The 18,432-nt window shown below is 44.7% G+C and overlaps 1 protein-coding gene across 2 annotated transcripts in view; it reads right to left on the bottom strand.

Annotated features, from left to right (window-relative positions):
* Positions 1-18,432, bottom strand: part of LOC139535985 (lysyl oxidase homolog 2A-like) — a 76,771-nt gene that overhangs the window by 39,174 nt on the left and 19,165 nt on the right. Inside the window, exon 1 of one of the 2 annotated variants that reach the window (XM_071336026.1) lies at positions 11,122-11,210. The exons of the other annotated variant lie outside the window; for it this stretch is intronic. The gene's annotated coding sequence lies outside the window, so the exon portion shown is untranslated. Of the gene's footprint in view, positions 1-11,121; positions 11,211-18,432 lie in introns of those variants that run through there. 2 annotated transcript variants of the gene reach the window in all.

The following is an 18,432-nucleotide window of genomic DNA, read 5'->3' as shown; positions in this document are numbered from 1 at the left end:
CTTTGATATCAATGCAAATGTAATCGAAAATCACATCAACACTTATCATTAAAACAGTATCATGCTTTTATAATTCACCTCACTATGATTGATTAATTTGAAGAAAGAAGTTCAACAACAGGTTGAAAGTGAGTGGAAAACATGATGGTTGTGAATGTTGTTTCAAAGCCTAACACAACAAAATGGACAGCGCTTTCTTAGGTGATTCAAAACACCCATAGGCATATTATAACTTAAGCATACATATTAACCTATATATGAGCCCAAGCCCCAAAAAAACCCTGAATTAAGATAATGATTGTGCCGTTATACAATACATAGCCTACCGCATATTACGCATTGCAGAAAAATATTTGGTACATAATTGGTCTAAACAATTTATAGTAATCGCCTTTGAGTGTGGACTGTATTATTATACATATTGCAAGGACTGGTTACCTTATGATACACTCCAAACGTTCTATCCATGAGCCTGGGAGAGAACGTATAGGCTTAACGATGCTGTTGGTTCATTGATTGTACAGGGCTGCTTACAGAGTTAGCCTACAATTATAGTGATTTTGAATAACGTAGTAATACGGCATTTTTTATATTTAAAAAACATTGACTTCTCAATGTGGAAATGGTGGTACTAGTGGACGGGACATGTCCTCATGTAAGTTAAGATTTTTTAATACAATACCCTAGTGATTACTCAACCATTTCCACAGCAGCCATTTGGAATAGGGCAGAATGTTTTTCTGACTGGGTTCCCCGTCCGTCTGTAAGTGTCTGTGTGAACGTGAAGCAGGCGTGAAGCAGGCCACGGTCATTCCAGTAATTGAAAAAGCCTGAAAACGACTTTCCTCTTATTCCCCCCTGCTTGACCATGCTTCACATTGGAATAACACGTGCATGTCTACTCGTACTCACTCTCTGCGTGGTCTGCTGAAAGGTGTTCACGGTTTTCAGGGATACAGTATTTTCAACTTAACTTGTGTTTCCCATGAAAAACAGAAGTGGGGACTCCACTCAGGCTAGGTTAACTCGTACTAAATATAGGAAAATGTATGTTAATCATGCTGCCGCAGTTTAGTAGCGGATGGCCTAGTCAGAAAAAAATACCTTCTTTGAAATTGCTTTCACATATGCCTCTAGCCCTGCCATTTCATAGGCCTTCACTCTAACTGACTGGAACGAGTGTGTGTGTGTGTGTGTGTGTGTGCATCTGTGTGTGTCTGTGTGTGTCTGTGTGCGTGTGAATTTGGCATCTGGAATATCTACTCTTGTGTAACTATCCCGCGAGACAGAAAGTACATAGAAAACAGTAGAAACCCTTGACACATGCCTAGACTAGGCCCACTGCTCAATACCCCCATAACCCCCACTCACACAAGCCCAGCAGGGCCAAGTCCCATCAATCCTACCAGCAGACTAAACCATTGTGTCTAGTCAGTGGAAAGGACCCCACACAGAGCACATCGCTTCATTCCATTCTGACACTGCTCTTACAGCCTCGATGAGTCAATGGTGAATTGAGAAGTAGTAGTGAAAAAAGTAATGCCAATTATATCAAATCTGTTATCAAATCTAATATTAGCCTTATCACCATTATTTGTATGTAGTAGACACACACTTTCATTTAAAAACAGGAGGAATTGTAACGGATTTCCTCTTCGTCTGAGAAGGAGTAGCAAGGATCGGACCAATGTGCAGCGTGGTAAGTGTCCATAATGAGAATATTTAATAAATCCACAGAACACTGAACAAAATAACAAAAGTACAAACAAACAACCGAAACAGTCCCGTATGGTGCAAACACTAACACAGGAAACAACCACCCACCAAAACACAATAGAAAACAGGCTACCTAAATATGGCTCCCAATCAGAGACAACGACTGACACCTGCCTCTGATTGAGAACCATACTAGGCCAAACACATAGAAATATAACAACAGAACAAAACATAGAATGCCCACCCCAACTCACGCCCTGACCAACTAAAATAAAGACATAAAAAAGGAACTAAGGTCAGAACGTGACAGTACCCCCCCCCCAAAGGTGCGGACTCCGGACGCAAAACCTGAACCTATAGGGGAGGGTCTGAGTGGGCATTTCACAGCGGTGGCGGCTCTGGTGCGGGACGTGGACCCCACTCCACCATAGTCTTGGCCCACTTATGTGGCGCCTTTGAACCCTCAGCGCCGACCTCGGACTGGGAACCCTTGCAGCGGGCCCCGAATAGATGGGAGACTCCGGCAGCGCCGGAGTGAAGGGCGGCTCCGGCAGCGCCGGCGTGACGGACGGCTCCGGCAGCTCCTGACTGACGGACGGCTCCGGCAAGCTCCTGACTGACGGACGGCTCCGGCAAGCTCCTGACTGACGGACGGCTCCGGCAGCTCGTGACTGACGGACGGCTCCGGCAGCTCCTGACTGACGGACGGCTCCGGCAGCTCGTGACTGACGGACGGCTCCGGCAAGCTCCTGACTGACGGGCGGCTCCGGCAGCTCCTGACTGACGGGCGGCTCCGGCAGCTCCTGACTGACGGGTGGCTCCGGCAGCTCCTGACTGACGGGCGGCTCCGGCAGCTCAGGACAGACGGGCGGCTCCGGCAGCTCAGGACAGACGGGCGGCTCTGGCAGCTCAGGACAGACCGGCGGCTCTGGCCTGGAGAGAGACAGCCTGGTGCGTGGCGCTGCCACAGGACCCACCAGGCTGGGAAGACATACAGTAGGCCTGGTGCGTGGAGGAGGCACCTGATGGACCGGGCTGTGGGGGAGCACTGGAGCTCTAGTGCGCAGCCTTGGCACCACTCCTCCAGGCTGGATGGCCACTTTAGCCCGGACCCTCCAGAGTGCAGGCACAGGTTGAACCGGGCTGTGGGTGAGCGCTGGAGATCTGGTGCATACTACTCGCACCTCTCCCTTAGGCTCAATGCCCACATTCGCCCGGCACGGGCGGAGTGCAGGCATAGGACGCACTGCACCCTCCCAGCGCCCCGGAGACACAGCACGCAGAGCCGGCGCAGGATACCCTGGGCCGAAACGGCGTACCGGAGACCAGACACGCTGAGCCGGCACAACACGCCCTGGCTGGATGCCCACTCTCGCATGGCACTGGCCTATAGCGCTCCGGGCTATGGACGCGTACTGGCGACACCGTGCGCTTGACCGCATAACACGGTGCCTGATCAGTAACGTGCTGCTTACGATAAGCACGAGGAGTGGGCTCAGGTCTCCAACCTGACTCTGCCACACTCCCCGTGTCCCCCCAAAAAATTTTTTGGGGGGGCTGCCTCACGTGCCTGTCGCGCTGCAGTGCTACCTTCTCATATCGCCGCCGCTCAGCTTTCGCTGCCTCCAGTTCTTCCTTGGGGCGGCGATATTCCCCAGCCTGTGCCCAGGGTCCCTTGCCATCTAGTATCTCCTCCCATGTCCATGAGTCCAGATTGCACTGCTCCCGTTTACCACGCTGCTTGGTCCGGTGTTGGTGGGTGTTTCTGTAACGATTCTCGTTGGTGGAAGGAGAGAAGGACCAAAATGCAGCGTGGTAAGTGTTCATCATATTTAATTAAAACTGAACACTACACAAAACAACAACGGGGAAAAACGAAAATGAAACACTTCTGCCAGGTGAACATACACTAAACAGAAAACAACCACCCACCAAAACACAATAGAAAACAGGCTACCTAAATATGGCTCCCAATCAGAGACAACGACTGACACCTGCCTCTGATTGAGAACCATACTAGGCCAAACATAGAAATATAACAACAGAACAAAACATAGAAAAACAACATAGAATGCCCACCCCAACTCACGCCCTGACCAACTAAAATAAAGACATAAAAAAGGAACTAAGGTCAGAACGTGACAGGAATATAACTAACAAGTGGAGTCTTGTTAGCAACAGAGCCTTTCCAAGAATCCTAGCCGCTACCCCCTATGCCTAAGCAGTCCTGAAAAATAGGTCTGAAAGACTTCACATTAACTTCCACATCTTGTTGTTGCCTCACCTCATTTACACTATGATAACAACAGTACATAAGGCCAGGGTTGTTTATGAATGCAACATGCCAAGCATGGATGAAAACATGAGAAACAACATCATTGCTTGCTAGCTATGCATCACAATTCGGGGAAAGTCCTAAACCTTGAGGGATTTGGGACAGCTGTCGTACATGTGAGACGTTAGGGAAGGCAATTAAGAAGGACATTCAAATCAAATCAAATTGTATTAGTCACATGTGCCGAATACAACAGGTGTAGACCTTACTTACGAGCCCCTAACCAACAATGCAGTTAAAAAAATATATATATACAGTGGGGAGAACAAGTATTTGATACACTGCCGATTTTGCAGGTTTTCCTACTTACAAAGCATGTAGAGGTCTGTAATTTTTATCATAGGTACACTTCAACTGTGAGAGACGGAATCTAAAACAAAAATCCAGAAAATCACATTGTATGATTTTTAAATAATTAATTTGCATTTTATTGCATGACATAAGTATTTGATCACCTACCAACCAGTAAGAATTCCGGCTCTCACAGACCTGTTAGTTTTTCTTTAAGAAGCCCTCCTGTTCTCCACTCATTACCTGTATTAACTGCACCTGTTTGAACTCGTTACCTGTATAAAAGACACCTGTCCACACACAATCAAACAGATTCCAACCTCTCCACAATGGCCAAGACCAGAGAGCTGTGTAAGGACATCAGGGATAAAATTGTAGACCTGCACAAGGCTGGGATGGGCTACAGGACAATAGGCAAGCAGCTTGGTGAGAAGGAAACAACTGTTGGCGCAATTATTAGAAAATGGAAGAAGTTCAAGATGACGGTCAATCACCCTCGGTCTGGGGCTCCATGCAAGATTTCACCTCGTGGGGCATCAATGATCATGAGGAAGGTGAGGGATCAGCCCAGAACTACACGGCAGGACCTGGTCAATGACCTGAAGAGAGCTGGGACCACAGTCTCAAAGAAAACCATTAGTAACACACTACGCCGTCATGGATTAAAATCCTGCAGCGCACGCAAGGTCCCCCTGCTTAAGCCAGTGCATGTCCAGGCCTGTCTGAAGTTTGCCAATGACCATCTGGATGATCCAGAGGAGGAATGGGAGAAGGTCATGTGGTCTGATGAGACAAAAATAGAGCTTTTTGGTCTAACTCCACTCGCCGTGTTTGGAGGAAGAAGAAGTATGAGTACAACCCCAAGAACACCATCCCAACCGTGAAGCATGGAGGTGGAAACATCATTCTTTGGGGATGCTTTTCTGCAAAGGGGACAGGACGACTGCACCGTATTGAGGGGAGGATGGATATCGCGAGATCTTGGCCAACAACCTCCTTCCCTCAGTAAGAGCATTGAAGATGGGTCGTGGCTGGGTCTTCCAGCATGACAACGACACGAAGCACACAGCCATGGCAACTAAGGAGTGGCTCCGTAAGAAGCATCTCAAGGTCCTGGAGTGGCCTAGCCAGTCTCCAGACCTGAACCCAATAGAAAATCTTTGGAGGGAGCTGAAAGTCCGTATTGCCCAGCGACAGCCCCGAAACCTGAAGGATCTGGAGAAGATCTGTAGGGAGGAGTGGGCCAAAATCCCTGCTGCAGTGTGTGCAAACCTAGTCAAGAACTACAGGAAACGTATGATCTCTGTAATTGCAAACAAAGGTTTCTGTACCAAATATTAAGTTCTGCTTTTCTGATGTATCAAATACTTATGTCATGCAATAAAATTCAAATTAATTACTTAAAAATCATACAATGTGATTTTCTGGATTTTTGTTTTAGATTCCGTCTCTCATAGTTGAAGTGTACCTATGATAAAAATTACAGACCTCTACATGCTTTGTAAGTAGGAAAACCTGCAAAATCGGCAGTGTATCAAATACTTGTTCTCCCCACTGTATATATATAAAATATATACATTAACGTTCAAAAGTTTGGGGTCACTTAGAAATGTCCTTGTTTTTGAAAGAAAAGCCTTTTTTTGTCCATTAAAATAACATTAAATTGATCAGAAATACAGTGTGGACATTGCTAATGTTGTAAATGACAATTGTAGCTGGAAATTGCTTATTTTTTATGGAATATCTACATAGGTGTACAGAGGCCCATTATCAGCAACCTGTGTTCCAATGGCATGTTGTGTTAGCTAATCCAAGTTTATCATTTTAAAAAGCTAATTGATCATTAGAAAACCATTTTGAAATTATGTTAGCACAGCTGAAAACTGTTGTTCTGATTAAAGAAGCAATACAACTGTCCTTCTTTAGACTAGTTAAGTATCTGGAGCATCAGCATTCGTGGGTTCGATTACAGGCTCAAAATGGCCAGAAACGAAGGACTTTCTTCTAAAAGTCGTCAGTCTATTCTTGTTCTGAGAAATTGCGGCTATTCCGTGCGAGAAATTGATCTCGTACAACGCTGTGTAGTACTCCCTTCACAGAACAGTGCAAACTGGCTCTAACCAGAAGAGAAAGAGGAGTGGGAGGCCCCGGTGCACAACTGAGCAAGAGGACAAGTACATTAGAGTGTCTAGTTTGAGAAACAGACACCTCACAAGTCCTCAACTGGCAGCTTGATTAAATAGTACCCACAAAACACCAGTCTCAACGTCAACAGTGAAGAGGCGACTCCAGGACGCTGGCCTTCTAGGCAGAGTTGCAAAGAAAAAGACATGTCTCAGACTGGCCAATAAAAAGAAAGGATTAAGATGGGCAAAAGAACACAGACACTGGACAGAGAAAGATTGGAACAAAGTGTTATGGACTGAGAAATCAAAGTTTGAGGTGTTCGGATCACAAAGAAGAACATTCGTTAGACGCAGAAAAAATGAAAATATGCTGGAGGAGTGCTTGACGCCATCTGACAAGCATGGCAATGTGATGGTCTGGGGGTGCTTTGGTGGTGTTAAAGTGGGAGATTTGTACAGGGTAAAAGTTATCTTGAATAAGGAAGGCTATCACTCCATTTTGCAACACCCATGCCATACCCTGTGGACGGCACTTAATTGGAGCCAATTTCCTCCGACAACAGGACAAAGACCCAAAGCACAGCTCCAAACTATGCAATAACTATTTAGGGAAGAAGCAGTCAGCTGGTATTCTGTCTATAATGGAGTGGCCAGCACAGTCACCGGATCTCAACCCTATTGAACTGTTGTGGGAGCAGCTTGACTGTATGGTACGTAAGAAGTGCCCATCAAGCAAATCCAACTTGTGGGAGGTGCTTCAGGAAGCATGGGGTGAAATCTTTTCAGATTACCTCAACAAATTGACAACTAGAATACGGTCTGCAAGGCTGTAATTGCTGCAAATGGAGGATTCTTTGACGAAAGCAAAGTTTGAAAGACACAATTACTATTTCAATTAAAAATCATTATTTATGACCTTGTCAACGTCTTGCCTATATTTCATTTTGCAACTAATTTCATGTATGATTTCATGGAAAACAAGGACATTTCAGTCAATGTGCGGGGGCACTGGTTAGTCGAGGTAATTGAGGTAATATGTACATGTAGGTAGAGTTATTAAAGTGACTATGCATAGATGATAACAACAGAGTAGCAGCGGTGTAAAAGAGGGGGGGGCAATGCAAATGGTCTGGGTAGCCATTTGATTAGATGTTCAGGAGTCTTATGGCTTGGGGGTAGAAGCTCTTTAGGAACCTCTTGGACCTAGACTTGGCGCTCCGGTACCGCTTGCCATGCGGTAGCAGAGAGAACAGTCTATGACTAGGGTGGCTGGAGTCTGACAATTGCTAGGGCCTTCCTCTGACACCGTCTAGTATAGAGGTCCTGGATGGCAGGAAGCTTTGCCCCAGTGATGTACTGGGCCGTACGCACTACCCTCTGTAGTGCCTTGCGATCGGAGGCCGAGCAGATGCCATACCAGGCAGTGATGCAACTTGTCAGGATGCTCTCGATGGTGCAGCTGTAAAACCTTTTGACGATCTGAAGACCCATTCCAAATCTTTTCAGTCTCCTGAGGGGGAATAGGTGTTGTCGTGCCCTCTTCACGACTGTCTTGGTGTGCTTGGACCATGTTAATTTGTTGGTGATGTGGACACCAAGGAACTTGAAGCTCTCAACCAGCTCCACTACAGCCCCGTCGATGAGAATGGGGGCGTGCATGGTCCTCCTTTTCCTGTAGTCCACAATCATCTCTTTTGTCTTGATCACACTGAGGGAGAGGTTGTTGTCCTGGCACCACACGGCCAGGTCTCTGACCTCCTCCCTATAGGCTGTCTCGTCGTTGTCGGTGATCAGGCTGTTGTGTCATCTGGAAACTTAGTGATGGTGTTGGAGTCGTGCCTGGCCGTGCAGTCATGAGTGAACAGGGAGTACAGGAGGGGACTGAGCACGCACCCCTGAGGGGCCCGCGTGTAGAGGATCAGCATGGCGGATGTGTTGTTACCTACCCTTACCACCAGGGAGCGGACCGTCAGGAGGTCCAAGATCCAGTTGCAGAGGGAGGTGTTTAGTCCCAGGGTCCATAAGCTTATTGTTGAGCTTTGAGGGCACTATGGTGTTGAACGCTGAGCTGTAGTCAATGAATAGCATTCTCACATAGGTTTTCCTTTTTCCAGGTGGGAAAGGGCAGTGTGGAGTGCAATAGAGATTGCATCACCTGTGGGCGGTATGCAAATTGGAGTGGGTCTAGGGTTTCTGAGATAATGGTGTTGATGTGAGTCATGACCAGCCTTTTAAAGCACTTCATGGATACAGACGTGAGTACTATGGGTCGGTAGTCATTTAGGCAGGTTACCTTAGTGTTCTTGGGCACAGGGACTATGATGGTCGGCTTAAAACATGTTGGTATTTCAGACTCAGACAGTGAGAGGTTGAAAATGTCTGTGAAGTCACTTGCCAGTTGGTCAGCGCATGCTCGCAGTACACGTCCTGGTAATCCGTCTGGCCCTGCGGCCTTGTGAATGTTGACCTGTTTAAAGGTCTTACTCACATTGGCTGCAGAGAGCGTTATCACACAGTCTTCCGGAACAGCTAGTGCTCTCATGCATGTTTCAGTGTCATTTGCCTCGAAACGAGCACAGAAGTAGTTTAGCTCGTCTGGTAGGCTCGTGTCACTGAGCAGCTCTCGGCTGGGCTTCCCTTTGTAGTCTGTAATGGTTTGCAAGCCCAACCACATCCGACGAGCGTCAGAGCCAGTGTAGTACGATTCGATCTTAGTCCTGTATTGACACTTTGCTTGTTTAATGGTTCGTCGGAGGGCATAGCGGGATTAAGATTGAATCGTACTACGAAGGGCATAGCGGGATTTCTTATAAACTTCCGGGTTAAAGTCCCGCTCCTTGAAAGTGGCAGCTCTGGGGCGATTGGAGGGACGCCATGTGCGACTGACGTGTTTTCCGTTTGCTCCCGCGGTATTCTTAAAGTTTATGTGAATTTTGCAGCAATTTATTTTCAAATATTAGTTTGGTGATCCCTTTCCGTAAAAACCAAGACTACTTTGCTTTCGAATGTCAGCATGTTGACGAAACATAAGGCCAAAAGCATGACTTTGAGAAATCCCGGCCTACAAGACCCACTCTCATCACCGCCCTCTCCTGAGTCTGAGGGCCCGGGGACTCCCACTTTACCCGGGGGCCTGGCGGTGCTGAAATGAACATTTGAGGCCATTAAACTACTACGCTCTGAGATAGTTGAAATGAAAACGGAGATGGTTGCTACGATTGAGGCCCGAATACAGGAGGTTTCTGATACTTTAAAAGCAGATCTAACCATCCTGCGACGGTGCCAGCAATCACATCACTCAAAACAACAACAGCGCCGCACACTACAACGATTTCAGCACTGGAGACCTCCGCTACCAATGTCTCCGATTTAACTACATCCCTGGAGGCTGATGTGAAACGCCTGGCTGCGGATTTCAAAAAGGTGAAGGAGAGCTGTGTGAGTTTAGAGGGATTCTCTCGCTGCAATATCCTGAGACTTGTATCGGTCCCAGAGTCAGCGGAAATGCCTCGCGCCACGGATTTCGTTTCTGGGCTGCTGAAGGATGTTCTTGCCTTAGATGAAAAGCTCCTGATTGATCGTGCCCACCGGTCGCTGCGCCCAAAGCCCCGGGATGGTGAGAGGCCCCGTGACATAATTCTTCGAGTGCACTTTTTCCAGAAATGAGAAGATGAGAAGATGGAGATTCTCCGACGAGCCCTCAATACCACTCTGAGCTTTCAACGACAGAGCTTCTCCATCTACCAGGACTACTCCCCCACTGTTTCCAGACAGTGCGCAGCTTTCGGACAGGCCAAACAACTACTTTGGGACCATCCAGGTGTGAAGTATGGACTGCGATTCCCGGCCCGTTTATGGCTATCTCATGATGGTAAAGACTACACATTTGAGTCTCCGGATGAGGCTATGGCTCACATTCAACATCACATCAAAAAGTCTTGAACCTGCTCATAGTTCAGCAACTGTTGCTTGCGAACTGTGGATAGTAAGTAGCCCACCTGTGGTACAATTATGTTTAGTTATAATATACTAGTCTTGTATAGTTGGGGAGTTGGCGAACCCATTCAGGCTTATTTGATGTGATCTAATGTTTTGATCATCTAGTGTGCTTGCCTTACAAGTATTCAGTCATTTTAATTTCATTGTATTAAGGTTTTACTTAACTCCTGTGTTTCTAGGCTGTCTCGTTCACCTATTCAGTTTGGTTACATAGTGTCTCAGTGACTCTAAATAATTTTGGTTATTTGTTTACTGCATACGTTTGCACCGACCCAGTAAACAGTAAATGTTTCCCGAGGCTACACGTTTTTGGGGGTCTTCACATACATTTTTAAAGTTTTGAGCATCATTTATGCCCAGCAAACGTTCAGCGTTGCGCACACTTCGTTTTTTGGTCTTGGTTGTAAGTTGTCTCAGCATCAAACTAGACAATTATTATTATTTGTAATTTTTTTGATTGTCTTACTACGATTTCCTTACTTCAAATTAGGTTTTTGGCTGGTTCTTTAACGCACGCACACATTCATCACTCCTCCCTGCTCCGTTGTAAGATAAGTTAACAATGTGTATCGACACACAAATTAACTTCTGTCTTAGTACATACATTTCACACTTGCCAGTGTTCATATTTAAGATATGCAATATTTATTATACTTATCAATCTTGTGGATGAGCGCTTTGTTTGTTTGTTCTGTTCCTCTCTCTCTCCATCTCTGTAGCTTCCGGGTATGCTGGAAAAGGACCCGAGCTAAGGGAATTGGGCTGACTTTATAGTGCCTGTCCCAAATGGCTCATTAATGTAAATTGCATATTGAAAGATACTGTCAGTAGTGATGTAATGTTGCGATATTGTTTAAAAACGTGTTGCAATGTATATCCTTTAGTATGTTTAGTTAATGGAAAATGTAGGTTTGACTAGGTAATTGCTTAATTAATTAGGGTAGTAATTGTTCTGAGGGGAGGGGCTAGCCCTACAAAAGGAGCCTCTCTTTCAGTTCATGAGAGAGGCATTTTGGATTGAGCTGTGGATGGGGCAGCATTGTTTTTAAGCTGTCCCATAAGGTAGACGTTTGATGGCAGTACTGTTGTTTTTGTTCCGGAATCACCTTGTAAATAAACACCTTTGCACAGAAGAACTTTTGCGGCTCCGCCATCTTTTTATTTTGATAGAGGTTAGGTTTTCCAGTTTAGCCTTCTGGCCTACTCTACGTGACAAGGTTTAAGACCGCACTCTCACAGACATACTGTGCGAAGAGAACATGTTCTATTTAGGCTTGTACCTCGTTTGGGGAGGTACTGTCTGGGATGGGGGGAAAGGGTGGGGGGGAGGTCCAAACATCTTGCACCGTACATTATTACTCTGAGACAAGTTATTCTGGGGTTGTTGGGCGCTCATTGCTTTTCCACTCTATGCTCTAATGACAGGGTTGTATAACGGGAATGCCCAGGGTGGCCGAAATAATGCGATCAAGTACATTTCGTGGAACATCAAAGGGGTTAACAACCCTGTGAAGCGTTAGAGGGTGTTGACACACTTAAAGGGTTTGAATGCAAATTTTGCATTTCTACAAGAGACTCACTTGAGGACTGGTGAGCATTTTAGGATGCGTAGGGACTGGGTTGGTCAAGTGTTCCACTCTAACTTTCATAGTAAATCAAGAGGTGCTGCCATTTTGGTTGATAAATCTACTCCCGTTGTAGCTTCTGAGGTTATTGCTGATCCTAAGGGACGATACGTCATAGTAACCGGTAAACTGTTTTCTACCCCTCTTGTTTTGGCTAGTGTTTATGCTTCCAATTAGGATGACCCAAGTTTAATTTCTTCCTTTTTATCTGCTATACCCAATTTAGATTCTCATTTGTTGATTTTAGGGGGGGATTTCAACTGTAAAATGTCCCGGGTTCTTGACAAGTCCTCACAAAGAACTACAGGCCCATCTAAATGTGCCCTACTTATTCAATCTTTTCTTCAGAAATATGCTATGTTTGAGGCCTGGCGTTTCCTACATCCTACGGATAGACAGTATTCCTTTTATTCTCATGTTCATCAAACATACTCCCGGATTGATTACTTCTTTTTGGACAAAAAACTTCTGCCTAACCTTCGGCGGTGTACTTACGAGAGTATTGTTATTTCTGACCATTCACCATTAGTGCTTGAACTACATAAAAAGATCAATGATCAATTCAAACAATTTTACTCTGCGCTATACACCTCTGAATCCCCTCAAGACCCTTTGCTGATTGATTCCTTCTTTAATGGCTTGAATATGCCTTCAATTGATACAGACTCCCATGACTGTCTAGAAGAAGAATTTACACCTGACGAGATTGCAACAGCAGTGTCCGCAATGAAAAGTGGTAAATCACCGGGTCGGGACGGTTTTCCAACCAAATTTTACAGGACGTTTTCTGATCTGCTTTGCCCATTCTTGTCTCGATTATTTGCAGAGTTCCTTAATACCTCAAAGCTACCGCCTAGTCTTTATTAGGCTTCAATTACATTATTATTAAAGAAAAACAAAGACCCCCTGGAATGTGGATCCTATCGCCCAATCTCGCTTTCAAACTGTGATTACAAAATCCTAGCCAAGCTTTTAGCCATCCGTATGGAAGGCTCGCTGCACCAAGTAATACACTCTGACCAGACTGGCTTTGTAAGAAATAGGCATTTGTTTTTCAATATTAGGCGCCTTATGAATATACTGTACTCCCCAGTGTCGGGGGACCGGGAGGTGGTGGTCTCACTTGATGCGGAATAAGCTTTTGACCACGTTGAGTGGGATTACCTAACAGCTGCCCTTTATAGATTTGGCTTTGGCCCCAAATTCATTGCGTGGATGAAGATTCTTTATTTTTCCCCCATGGCTTCGGTACGGACTAACAACTTGTCCTCTGACTATTTTCCCTTGAACCGCGGATCCAGACAGAGTTGTCCACTCTCCCACTTGTTGTTTTTTCTTTGGCAATCGAGCCTCTCGCCATTGCACTACGCTCTAATGATGCCATTCAAGGAATAATCAGGACGGGCTTAGAGCAGAAAGTCTCACTATATGCTGACGACCTCCTTTTGTTTATCTCTAACCCTGATACCTCATTTTCACGTGCCTTATCTGTTCTTAAAAAGTTTGGATCAATCTCAGGGTACAAGCTGAATCTAGGCAAGAGTGAGCTTTATCCTGTAAATAGGGCTGCTTTAAAGTGCTCTTTTAAAACTTTTCAGTTTAGGATTGTCCAGGATCAATTCACCTACTTGAGAGTTAAAGTGACAAGGAAATATTCAAATTTGTTTCAGGAAAACTTTGTTGCTCTAGCAGACAGTTTAAAACAATCTTTTACTTTTTGGAATTCGCTACCTCTTTCTCTTATCGGAAGGATTAATGTCATTAAAATGAATGTGTTGCCCAAATTTTTATATTTATTTCAATGTTTACCGATTTTAATTCCAAAACATTTTTTTAAATTCACTGGATCAAACATTCATGGATTTTATTTGGGATGGCAAGGTACCACGGATTGGTAGAAAACATTTACAGAAGCCTAAGTCATTGGGGGGTTTAGCTCTACCAAATTTTCAGACATACTATTGGGCTGCAAATTTCAGAGCCCTTCTGTACTGGCTGCAGATTGATCCTACTGGCCGTAGACCACTCTGGGTCCAGATGGAGTCTGAATCGTGTAAACCTGCTGCACTTTCTTCTGTCTTCTGCTCGTCTCTCCCAGTGTCCCTTGGCAAAAGGTGTGTCAACCCAATTGTAAAGCAGTCTCTTAAAATTTGGAATCAGTTCCGGTTAACCTTTAGCCTCCGAGGCTTTTCTCTATCAGGCCCAATTAATCAGAACATTCTATTTCCTCCATCTTTGAATGATGGGGCTTTTGCCATCTGGCACTCACTAGGCCTCTCCTCACTAGCCCAATTATTATTTTATGATATATTTGCCTCTTTTGCTCAGCTACAGGAAAAGTTCAACCTCCCCCAATCCCACTTTTTCCGCTATCTCCAGACTAGGAACTTTGTCAGAGCTAACACACCTGAATTTCCCCATAGGCCTGCGAATACAGCTATAGAGAGCATCTTTGAGCTGAACAAGCTTCCTAGGTGTTGGATGAGCATTTCTTTGTGTTATTTCTGGGGGGGGCATTAAGGTTGATGTGCTTATTGATTGTGACCTACAGATGCCTTGTTCATCTTGCCCGGTCAGACTAAAATGTGAGCTTGTTTTTTATTTTTAAATCTTGTTCACGCCTACATAAAATTATTATTTCATTTTTTTATTTTAAAGCATTGTAAACTTTTTATCTTTGGTCCAGTGGAGGGTCTGTCTGTGGCCATGACTGTCTGTGAGTGGTTGCATTTCTCCACCCCTATCCCTTGACTGTTTACAGGAACAATGGTGAGATGTTTGCTCTGTCCCTGTACTATAGATTGCCCTTTAACCTTTGTAGCCTTCTTCCTGGTGTGTTTCACTTGTCTAAAGTATGGTATCTTTAAATATATATATATTTTTAAATGTATTATTTGTTTAATGTATTATTTATATTTTTTTTCTAGTTGAGTATATTATTTATATTGCTTTGTGTTGTCTTGTGTGTGTAAAACTTAATAAACAGAGTTTAAAAAAATTAAAATTAAAAATAAATAAAAAGAAAGTGGCAGCTCTAGCCTTTAGCTCAGTGCGGATGCTGCCAGTAACCCATGGCTTTAGGTTGGGGTATCTACGTACGGTCACTGTGGGGACGACGTCATCGATGCACTTATTGATGAAGCCAATGACTGATGTGGTGTACTCCTCAATGCCATCGGAGGAATCCCGGAATATATTCCAGTCTGTGCTAGCAAAACATTCTGGTCCGACGGCCCCATCACCGCCTAATACATGTTCCTTGTTGGCCAGCCAAATATGCATCAACCCCTCCTCCCCTCGCTCATTTTTTTATTGACATTTTAGCCATTTAGCAGACGCTCTTATCCAGAGCAATTTAGGGGAGCAATTAGGGTTAAGTGCCTTGCTCAAGGGCACATCGAGAGATTTTTCACCTAGGTAGCTCGGGGATTCACAACCAGCAACCTTTCGGTTACTGGCCCAATGCTCTTAGACTAGGCTACCTGCCGCCCTCAAACCCTTCAACTCTTAAATCATCCAACTCCATCTTGTCCCACAGAACTTGAGTTATCTGAAGCTCGAGTTTCCCTTTGTTGTACTGCAGGGTGAATGTGAAGAATCAGATTTTTGGAAACAGACACCTTAGTTTGCCTTGTGGAATGCAACCTTTGCTCCCCCTGTAGCTGTATATGGACCTCAAAGGCCCACTTCCATCATGTTGGGTTATTATAACTGGTCGCTAGGCGGTATGTTGAAAATATGTTTGGCAGGGAGCAACAGGCACAATCGTTATCGGTGTCTCGCAAGTGTTAGCAGCTGCTGCTTTGCTCTTCTAATGGAAGGACTTCACATCATGTCTTGTCATAACTCATAAGTACTTGGGGGAAGACCTCTCGGTCAAGACCTGCAATAACTCAGGGCAAGAAGAACTCATCAAAACCTGCAATGACTTTACACTCTTAGAGCTGATTTCACAGATTAAGGCTAGTGCTGGACTAAAAGGCACTTTCAATTGAGATTCTCCATTGATCTTGTTTTTTAGTCCAGCACCAGGCTTAATCTGGGTCCAGGAAACTGGCCCTAAAGGCTTGACACACCAGAGAGTCCTCAAAATAGTTCATATTGCACGGTGCTGGTGTGTCTCTGCCAAGATAAATGCTGAAATTTCAACGTTCACGATCATGAAGCGTAATTAAAGACGTTATAGATACTGTAGGAAGGATCATTAAAAAAAACGCAAAGAAAAATCAGGAGATAACGCATGTGCATCCTCATTACATACATCCTAATTCCATAATAAAACTATAAATCATACGATACGGTTTGTAACCCGGCCCCATGGAATATCCCTCCACATCGAGGCACCGCAGCATGCTCCTCCTAGCTGACCATCTGAGAGCCAACTCCCCAGGCCTCTTGGCGATTGGTTCCACGTGTGGCATGCCATTATCCCCAGCTGCACATGCAGCATTACGTGAGCCACCAACATTGTTGAATCATGGTGTTAGTTAGCTAATGATAAACAAGGCTTCCTGCCCACCTCCTAATGTTTTGGTCTGAAGAGAGAAGAGTTGTTTAAGTTGAGCTTAAATAACAAAAAATGTCTGTGAGTCTGTGAATCGATTATCAAGAGATGGAGAGAATTCAGTGTCTACTTTTACCACCAAAGGGGCATCGATTTAGCTGAAATTATGGAAAGACAACTTTTAGTCAGCTGCAGTACTGATGTTTTTATTATGGACAACCTATAATTTGTGGTAAATGCTTAATATAATTGCCCAATCTGTGTGGTCTTGTGTTCCTTTTTGACAGCTAACTAGTGTAAACCACACACACACACAAACAACAAACAATCCTTCGATAAGCAGAGAACCCGCAAAACACCCATAGACCTTGTCTGTGAGTTTAATTTTAAAAAGTTGAAATTAGGGACAGGATAGAGCATACTAAGATACTGTAGGAGTAAATATTTTGGGAAATATTAATAACTGAATTAGCATGTAGCACAGTTGTGTCTGGTTGGGTCTAGTTACATAAAGACATATTGACAAAGTTGGGTCAGGGCATGACCTGGTTGGAAACCCTGCATAGATTACGACTTCATCCCAGGAATGAATGGAAGACAGGAGCTACTTGTTCCTGTTTCTGACCCAAGGTCAGGCTTGGTGAAGAGGCAAAACGACACATTTTCCCAGTCCACTCCCCTGCTAGTTGAAAGACTCTGGTCAGTCCAGGGAAATATTTAAATAGTGTGGACAGTTATCTGTAATAACACCCATAGAGACGTAAATATAAACAGGGCACAAATAAACAGCGGGAGGGCGCCGTTTGTAAGTCGAATGTTCATGTACAGCAGACATAGTATAAAAAGAACAGCGTGAAGTTTGAGGATAGGGATTCATCTATTGAACTAGGTTTCCCCATTTAGATTCCAAGCTAGAAGCTTATGAATCATTTATGAAGCATGTCGTTTTATAAAATGTGTATGAAGGCTTCATTAAGCCTTGAAAGTAGTAGTTCATTTCATGACCACATCTCCTATTCCAATGCCTTTCTTTCTCCCTTTTCCTCATACTTTCTCATAGAGTTGATCGCTCATTTCATGAGAAATATACACAGGGATCTGAGAAGTTCTGCAGGATCTTGTTATCTTATGAAGTTGAGTGAAAACAGACACTGGAGAAGAATCCACTAGAATTTGAACACTGCCAATTCTCTAGTCTAGCGCAGTCAGTGGCATTTGACTATCCTGCTGCTCTCAACTGCTAACTGTTAAAATGATAAACCACAGACTGGCCTCTCAGTTTCATTTCAAACACATTCAAAGGAAACACAAACACTATTGGTTGAGCTAGGCTCACATAAATGGCCATAGTCATGTTATTCCTCGCTGTCTGTATTGCGGACGGCAGGAGTTTTAGATTAGTGTCCAAGTACTCTATGCTAAACCAGGAATTCCCCCCCCCCCCTTTCTTTAGCGCTATAAACCCATGCAGACTTTCCATCCCAGCACAGAGGTGCTCTCATCAACATGATGGGGTGGTATTCCCCGTGTGTGTGTGTGTGTGTGTGTGTGTGTGTGTGTGTGTGTGTGTGTGTGTGTGTGTGTGTGTGTGTGTGTGTGTGTGTGTGTGTGTGTGTGTGTGTGTGTGTGTGTGTGTGTGTGTGTGTGTGTGTGTGTGTGTGTGTGTGTGTGTGTGTGTGTTTCATCCACTATGTCGTCATCTCCTCCGTACCAGTCAGCGGGGTCTGGGTCTCTGTGAGTCACCTGGTAAGCATCCCAGACACCAGAGAGGGGTTCTCAAATGGGCCGTCACCATGGTTACGCCAGAAAGAAGGGCCTACTGTGGTAAAGTTCTCA

Source organism: Salvelinus alpinus, chromosome 12, assembly GCF_045679555.1.
Source record: "Salvelinus alpinus chromosome 12, SLU_Salpinus.1, whole genome shotgun sequence".
In the NCBI taxonomy this organism is placed as follows: Eukaryota; Metazoa; Chordata; class Actinopteri; order Salmoniformes; family Salmonidae; genus Salvelinus; species Salvelinus alpinus.
The sequence above is the reverse complement of the archived record's forward strand: the minus strand, read 5'-3'. Positions and strand labels throughout refer to the sequence as shown.